The sequence below is a fragment of the Prionailurus bengalensis genome, chromosome F2 (genome assembly GCF_016509475.1).
Source record: "Prionailurus bengalensis isolate Pbe53 chromosome F2, Fcat_Pben_1.1_paternal_pri, whole genome shotgun sequence".
Taxonomy (NCBI): Eukaryota; Metazoa; Chordata; class Mammalia; order Carnivora; family Felidae; genus Prionailurus; species Prionailurus bengalensis.
Window position 1 is genome coordinate 41284531 of NC_057353.1, and position 8302 is coordinate 41292832.

Here is an 8302-nt window from a genome sequence, read left to right on the forward strand (position 1 = left end):
TGTACATATACGCTATATGTGTATTTGAATTTATAGATTATCTCTGAAAGAATTATTTAAGAAACTGGTAATAGTTGTTGCCTCTAGGGAGGGGAGTTTGATGGTTAAAGTATAAAAATAAAGGTAATCTATTGCCATGTACATATATTACCTGTTAGCAAATTTTGAAAGATGAATAAGAATCAAGGAGTAAAGGGGCACCTGGGTGGCTCAGTTGGTTAAGCGTCCAACTTCAGCTCAGGTCATGATCTCATGGTGTGTGACTTTGAGCCCCACATTGGGCTTTGTGCTGACAGCTCAGAGCTTGGAGCCTACTTCAGATTCTGTTTCTGTCTCTGTCCCTCCCCACTCACCGCTCTGTCTCTAGTTAAAAATAAAAGAATCGAATAAAGAAAACTTGAATACAATACCTCTTTCAAGAACTTTTGTTGCATAAAAAGCGAAATGAGGTGGTTGTGAGAGGGGGACCTGGGGTCAGGAAAAAATGTTTTTAAGATGGGAAATAACAGAGCATGTCGACTGGTGGGAATGAAGCAATGGAGAGAGAAACAGTGATGAGAAAGAGGCAGCAAAATAGTGAGTAGGTGGGTTTGGGGGGTGGTACCTGGTAGCCAAGTAGAAAGTGACCTTTGCTAGAAATGCCTACTCCCTGGTGACCAGGGGCAAGAAGGAGTCCATGAGTACACATGCAAATGGGAGTAATCATTTAGTGTGTGGAAATGAGAGAGTTCCTTTTTCATAGTTTTCTATTGTCTCAGTGAGATCATCAGCTATGAATCAGAGGATAGAAAAATGTGTAGGAGGTCAAAGAAGATACACAGTACTAACCAGATTTCTAGGAGAGCCAAGAATCCCTAATTGACTGTCTATCACTTCTCACAGAAGTGTCTATCACTTCTCAAATTCGCTTTTACTTGCTCAGTTTTTCACCTTTTTCCTACCACCATTTGATCATTCAGCCATTCCCAGCTAGATATGGCTCCCTTTATACAAAGGTATTTCACATCACTGTGCCCTATGGCTTACATGGTTTCCTCTGCTTTAAATATGACTCCTGTGAAATGGCTTTCAAAAACCTACATACAGTTACAATAGCATCCAAAAGAATAAAATACCTAAGGAATAAATTTAACCAAGGAGGTGAAAGCCTTGTACACTGAAAACTATAAAATAATTGCTTTAAAAAAATTAAGACAAATGGAAAGACGTTCCATATTCATGGATTGGAAGACAATATTGTTAAGATGACAATATTACCTAAAGTGATCTACAGATCCAATGCAACCCTTATCAAAATCCTAATGGCTTTTTTTTTTCAGAAATGGAGAGTCTGATCTTCAAATTCACATGGAATTTCAAGGGACCCCCAAATAGCCAAAACAATCTTGAAAAAAGAAGAACACATTTGGAGGACACACACTTCTTGATTTCAGAACCTACTATAAAATTACAGCAATCAGAACTGTAGTAAAGCCATAAGGATAAACATACAGACCAATGAAATAGAATTAAGAGGCTAGAAATAGGGCACCTGGGAAGCTCAGTCGGTTAAGTGTCTGACTCTTGATTTCGACTCAGGTCATGATCTCATGGTTCGTGGGATCAAGCCCGCTGTCAGTGCAGAGCCTGCTTGGGATTCTCTCACTCTCCCCCTTCTCTGCCCCTCCTTCTCGAGTGTGCTCTCTCTCTCAAAATACATACATACATATATACATAAACTTAAAAAAAAAAAACCTCAAAATGAGTTGAAGGCCTAAGCTAAAACCATTCAACTCTTAGAAGGAAACATGGGTAAATCTTCATCACCTGGTTTTGTTCACCAGTACATCCTTACTTAGTATGTGGCATACACTAAACACTCAAAAATGGTTATTGAATGAACCGATTTCTTGTTTGCTATTTTGAATCACTTAGAGCATTACATATTGTATATGTGTTATATATGATATGATTAGGTTGCACTATTCTTATTCTTTCATTTTTGTCTGTCTTGCTCATCAGATTATCAAACTCACCCTGAACAGTGCTCTGTAAACAGTCCATAGTAACTGTTGCTATTTGGCCAGCCATAGTGTCTTTCCCTCTTTGATTTCCACCACCCCACAGTGAAAAGAGCAACTTGAAGGAAAGCAAAAATTGCCTTTGATGTGAAAAGCAATTTGTGTGGATCTGAATGCATGCCAGGAGCAACTTGACAAAAAGGCAAAGATGTGGGAGGGAGCTAACCAGTCCAGGATAACTCAAGGTTGCATTTATTCGGTAACAGATGAGCTCCTTTCCCAGGTGACTGACATGCACACAAGTATACAGAGCAGGAGGAGGGTCTGAATGAACTGCCAAGCATTTCAACCTCTCCAGAGACCAAGTATATCAAGAACAACTGATTGGGTAATCTGGCAAACTGCCAACTGTAAGACATCCATCCACCAGCAGGAACACAAAGAGCTTTCATTTTCCTCCCTAGCTGAGCACACTGATTAAAAGTAACAGCTGCCACCCTCTTTCCATGAGACTTGATTATGATAATTCCCCACAGCCAAAGGCTTGCTGTGAAACTTCTACATCATTCTTCAAAATGTAGTCTGGAAATTACCTAAAAATTTGAGAAACAAGGATTGTAAGCTATTATCTACACAAAGTATCTTGAAATAAGCACACCGATTAGTGCCAATTGTTCCGAAAGGTTTAATGACTCCAGCTATTTTTCAATTATTTTGCAGCTTCATTTTTTTTTTAACGTTTACTTTTGAGACAGAGAGAGACAGAGCATGAACGGGAGAGGGGCAGAGAGAGAGGGAGACACAGAATTGGAAGCAGGCTCCGAGCTCCGAGCCATCAGCCCAGAGCCCGATGTGGGGCTCGAACTCACGGACCGCAAGATCGTGACCTGAGTTGAAGTCGGATGCTTAACCGACTGAGCCACCCAGGTGCCCCATTTTGCAGCTTCATAAAGGCATTAACACTCTGGGATCCTGGCTATTTTAAAGATAGGCAAATAGGGGTGCCTGGCTGGCTCAGTCAATAGAGCATGTGACTCTCGATCTCAGGGTGGTGAGTTCTAGCCCCGTATTGGGTATAGAGGTTACTGAAAGGTAAAATCTTAAATGTTTTTGTTAATGTTTATTTATTTTTGAGAGAGAGAGAGAGAGAGAGAGAGAGAGAGACACCATGAGCGGGGGAGGGGCAGAGAGAGGGAGACACAGAATCCAAAGCAAGCTCCAGGCTCTGAGCTGTCAGCAGCACAGAGCCTGATGCAAGGCTCAGACTCACAGACCATGAGATCATGACCCGAGCCGACTGAGCCACCTAGGCGCCCCTACTTAAAGATAAAATCTTAAAAAAAAAAAAAAAAAAAAAAGTAAATAAAGATAGGCAGTGGGGCGCCTGGGTGGCTCAGTCGGTTAAGTGTCCGACTTCAGCTCAGGTCACCATCTTGCGGTCCATGAGTTCGAGACCCGCGTCGGGCTCTGGGCTGATGGCTCCGAGCCTGGAGCCTGTTTCCAATTCTGTGTCTCCCTCTCTCTCTGCCCCTCCCCTGTTCATGCTCTGTGTCTCTCTGTCTCAAAAATAAATAAACGTTAAAAAAAAAAAAAAAAAGATAGGCAAACAGCCAAAACTTCGTGGCTCAGTTCTACCCTTCAGTACAGAGCCTGCCCTATGTAGACTATAAACCTTACATAAGGCACTTTTTTTTAATTGCTCTACTGTATTTAGCAGATGAATAATCTCTCAAAGCATGTTCCCTTAATAAGCCCGTGGGAAAAGGTTTCCGTGATAAAAAAAATAACGGGAAATTCTGTATACCCTACTTCCCTCTTAGAGCTTCATCATGCATATTATAAGCTCTAAAAAGTACACAGAGAAGCTTCTCTAACTTTTTAGAACTTAACCACTAGCCCTTGCAGCTTAAACTTGCTCTTAACAACTTCAATGATTTCTATACCCTTAAGAGCTAGTGACATCAGCCTTACGGATTATTCTTTCAGCACTTTCAAAGAAAAGCATAAATACAAAGATTAGGTGCGATTTGAATGAAGATGGCTGTAGAATGAATAGAGTTGACTAAAAACTTACTTTTATATAAGAACTTTATGTTAGTTGATGAGCAAATATTAGTTAGGTTCCTCTCCCTCTGGACCCACTTATACCCCCGCATCAGAGATTCTACCCCTATCTAAATCTTCCTCAGTTTGTGCTCTCCCAGCTTCAGCTAATTGGAACAAGGATAGTCACCTGGCACAAGGTAGGTTGTAGGGAGTCCTCAATTGGCAGCAAGTTCTGACTCAAAAAGATGAGATATCGGAGTGAAATTACCAGCTGGTAGTGAGACAAAAGGATGCAGATTCATGGAGCAGAACCAAGTCAAATTAATCACAGAGGATTAGACTGGAGCAAGCATTGATGGTCACCTGTGCTGAGGTCCCAGTGCTGAGGTAGGCCCAGCCATGTCACTGCTCTTGTTTGAAATGAATGCTTCTTACCATAATCCCCTTGTATTTAAATAGTTTGTGTGGGTCTCTATTTCTTGCAATCAAACAGTTTTACATTAAAACAACTGTTTACCAAGTGTTCTTCTGAGATCAATGAGACATATGCTACAAAATGAAATATGGTAATGATCTTAAATGAATGAATAATAGTTACAGAAATAAAACATAATTGTTAGATAATTGATCATCTAAAAGTATTTATAAAATTATAGAATAGAGTATAAAGAGTATGACTGGACTTTATGAAAACATGAATTTTGGGGGCTCAGGACTCAGGGTTTTGACAGGGAAGAGGTGGCACATTCAAAATGTTTAATTCAAGAATGTTTAATGAGGGGCACCTGGGTGGCTCTGTCGGTTGAGCATCCAACTCCTGATTTCGGCTCAGGTCATGATCCCAGGGTCATAGGATCAAGCTCAACATCGGGCTCTGCGCTGAGCTTGAAACCTGCCTAAGAATCTCTCTCTCTCCCTCTGTCCCTCTCCAGCTTGTGCTGTGTCTTTATCTTTCTCTCTCTAAAATAAAAATAAATTTAGTAATATGGGGTGCCTGACTGGCTTAATTGGTGGAGTATGTGACTCTTGATCTTGGGGTCATGAGTTCAAGCCCCATGTTTGGCACAGAGCTTTAAAAAATGAATGTTTATGGGTGCCTGGGTGGTTCAGTCAGTTAACCATGATCTCATGGTTCATGGGTTCAAGCCCCGAATCCAGCTCTGTGCTGACAGCTCAGAGCCTGGAGCCTGCTTTGGATTCTGTGTGTCTCTCTTCACCTCCCCCATTCACACCCTGTCTCTCTCTCAAAAGTAGATAAACATTAAAAAAAAATTTTTTTTTTTTCAAAGAATGTCTAGGGGCACCTGGGTGGCTCAGTCGGTCAAGCATCTGACTCCGGCTCAGGTCATGATCTCATTGTTGTGAGTTCCAACCCCGTGTCAGGCTTTGTGCTGACAGCTCAGAACCTGGAGCCTGCTTCAGATTCTGTGTCTCCCTTGCTCCCTGCCTCTCCCCCACTCACTCTCTGTCTCTGTCTTAAAAATAAATAAACAGTAAAAAAAATTTTTACATAAAAATTTAAAAAGACGAATGTTTAATGATAATTTTTTTAAAAGAAAGAATGTTTAATGAAACTTTTGAGGTAGAGTATGGTTATTGGTCATAGTGATAGGTTTAAAGTGTACATTGTCAAAATTCGCGTGCTCCACACTTTAAATTTGTGCACTTTATTGAATGTCAGTTATGTTTCAATAAAGCTGGGGGAAAAAAGGATATTTCATGAAGGAACTATTTAGGAAGTCTGAGCAAAGTCAAGGGTAATGCATCTATGGACAAACAATCCTGAGAAGCCATTACCACCCTAGGGCTAAAGGAGCACTGGGAGGAAACTTTACAGGAAATCATCAGAGCTATAGCTGTAAACATGGGGCCAGCCATCTACAAACTGTTTGTAACCATCTAGGAAGAGAGAAGGACAGAAACTGAGAGTGAGCATTTAGAAACTTCTATACCAATTTAACAGACTAATGTTTTTTTAACCAAATGTCATGTTTTAGAAAACCTGAGGATCATATTTTGTATGTATTTGGTTTTTAATTTCACTTTTCTAGTAATTCACTTTTGTTACTTATTTTTTAAGGTGTTGGTCATTGGTGGGGTGGTTTAAGAAGGATTGTTCATCACTAGTTTGAGAAACACTGATCTAAAGAAATTCAATCTCTGATAAAACTTGAGCTGTGCATGGAAAAAGCTAGGGAACATGCATACGTCAATCACTTTCCTCCCACACTGATCTCTGTCTTTCCCCTGGACCAAACCCAATTAGAAGCCAGGTGACAGAGAAGTTCAGGTGATGCAGTATATAGCCAGCCATGGCAAAGAGCCCAGCAGGGAAGGGTGGATCTGGAGGAACATACAGAGAATACGTTGTACTCTGGGCTGTGACACTCAGATGTGTGATCATCAGAGAGTAATTTAGTTTCAATGATCCTTAGTTCACCTCACCCCCAAAGAAATGGGGATCCCTAGACCACCATTCACTTATTCTACCACTCTGCATTCGCTTTTTTTTTTTTTTTTTTTCAACGTTTATTTATTTTTGGGACAGAGAGAGACAGAGCATGAACGGGGGAGGGGCAGAGAGAGAGAGGGAGACACAGAATCGGAAACAGGCTCCAGGCTCTGAGCCATCAGCCCAGAGCCCGACGCGGGGCTCGAACTCACGGACCGCGAGATCGTGACCTGGCTGAAGTTGGACGCTTAACCGACTGCGCCACCCAGGCGCCCCGTGCATTCGCTTCTTAAACTAGAGACTTGGCAGTCATGTTTTATTCTCTTTACTCCCATCCCATCCAGTCAGTGCTGATTGGCTCACCTCCATAATGACATTTACATGTGACCCCTCCTCTCCATTCTATGCCCTGCCGGAGCTGATAAATTTTTTGGCATTTGTCTGCTGAGCTGCAACAGCTTTCTAACTGGTCATGCTCTATTCCAGTCCATCCTCTAGGGTGACAGATACAGATTTGACTAGCTTATTCCCTAGATTAAATGCAGATCTGGAAAGAGAGCATTTAGAAAAACATAAGTGTTTAGAATCCTTGAATATTTTGGTTTGCTTTGGTCTTCAGATTATAATGCTTTCTTGGGGCATCTGGGTGATTCAGTCAGTTGAGCATTCAACTCTTGATTTTGCCTCAAGTCATGATCCCAGGGTCATGGGATCGAGGCCTGTGAGGAGCTCACATCAGACTCTGCACTGAGCATGGAGCCTGCTTGGGATTCTCTCTCTCCCTCTCCCTCTCTCTCCCTCTGCCCCTCTCCCCTGCTTGTGCTCTCACAAATAAAAATAAAACAGATATTATGCTTCCATGCTTCTAATCATGCTCTATGTCTCTCTATGTAGCTGTTGTCTACTTTGCCAGCTAATCCTCTATACACCTTTGAGAACTTGGGAAAATTTCCCTGACCACCACACCCAATACAAGCAAGGGGCGGGTATATGCTTTTATTGTACACTTTATTACATCATTTATTTCTGCATTGTAATTAACTTTAGCTTTAGAAACTGTAAACCCCTTGAGGCACCTGGCTGGCTCAGTTCGCAGAGCAAGTGACTCTTGATCTCAGAGTTGTGAGTTCAAGCCCTATATTGGGCATGGAGCCTACTTAAAAAAAGAAAAGAAAAACAAACCATAAACCTCTTGAAGAAAGGAACTACACCATTGTCATGGTTGTATTTCCATGCCTAATATTACCTGAACACAATAAGTGCTCTCTTTATGTATTTGTTGAATGAATGAATAAATGAGAATTGGGGTGGTCAGTTGATCTTCATGGACATAGAATTTGAACTAAATTCTGAAGGACATAAGAATGAGATGGCCAGAGCAATCTCAATCGAAATAACACCAGCATTCTTCACAGAGCTAGAACAAACAATCCTAAAACTCGTATGGAACCAGAAAAGACCCCAAATAGCCAAAGCAATCGTAGGTTTGAGCCCTGCGTCCAGCTCTGTGCTGACAGCTTGGAGCCTGGAATCTGCTTCAGATTCTGTCTCCCTCTCTCTGCCCGCTTGTGCTTTCTCTCTCTTTCTCTCTCTCTCAAGAATAAACATTATTTTTAAAAAAACAACAGTGGTCTCCTATGATGAGCATAAGTGCATGCAGCTTATCATTTACTGATTGTTTGACACTGTAAAATCCTGGTCGGTACCAATGACAGAAATAAAGATGGGACAAGATGATGACACGATGAATCCATCTGGTTCCTAAAGTATACTGCTTTTATTATTTAAATATAAAAAGTTATGT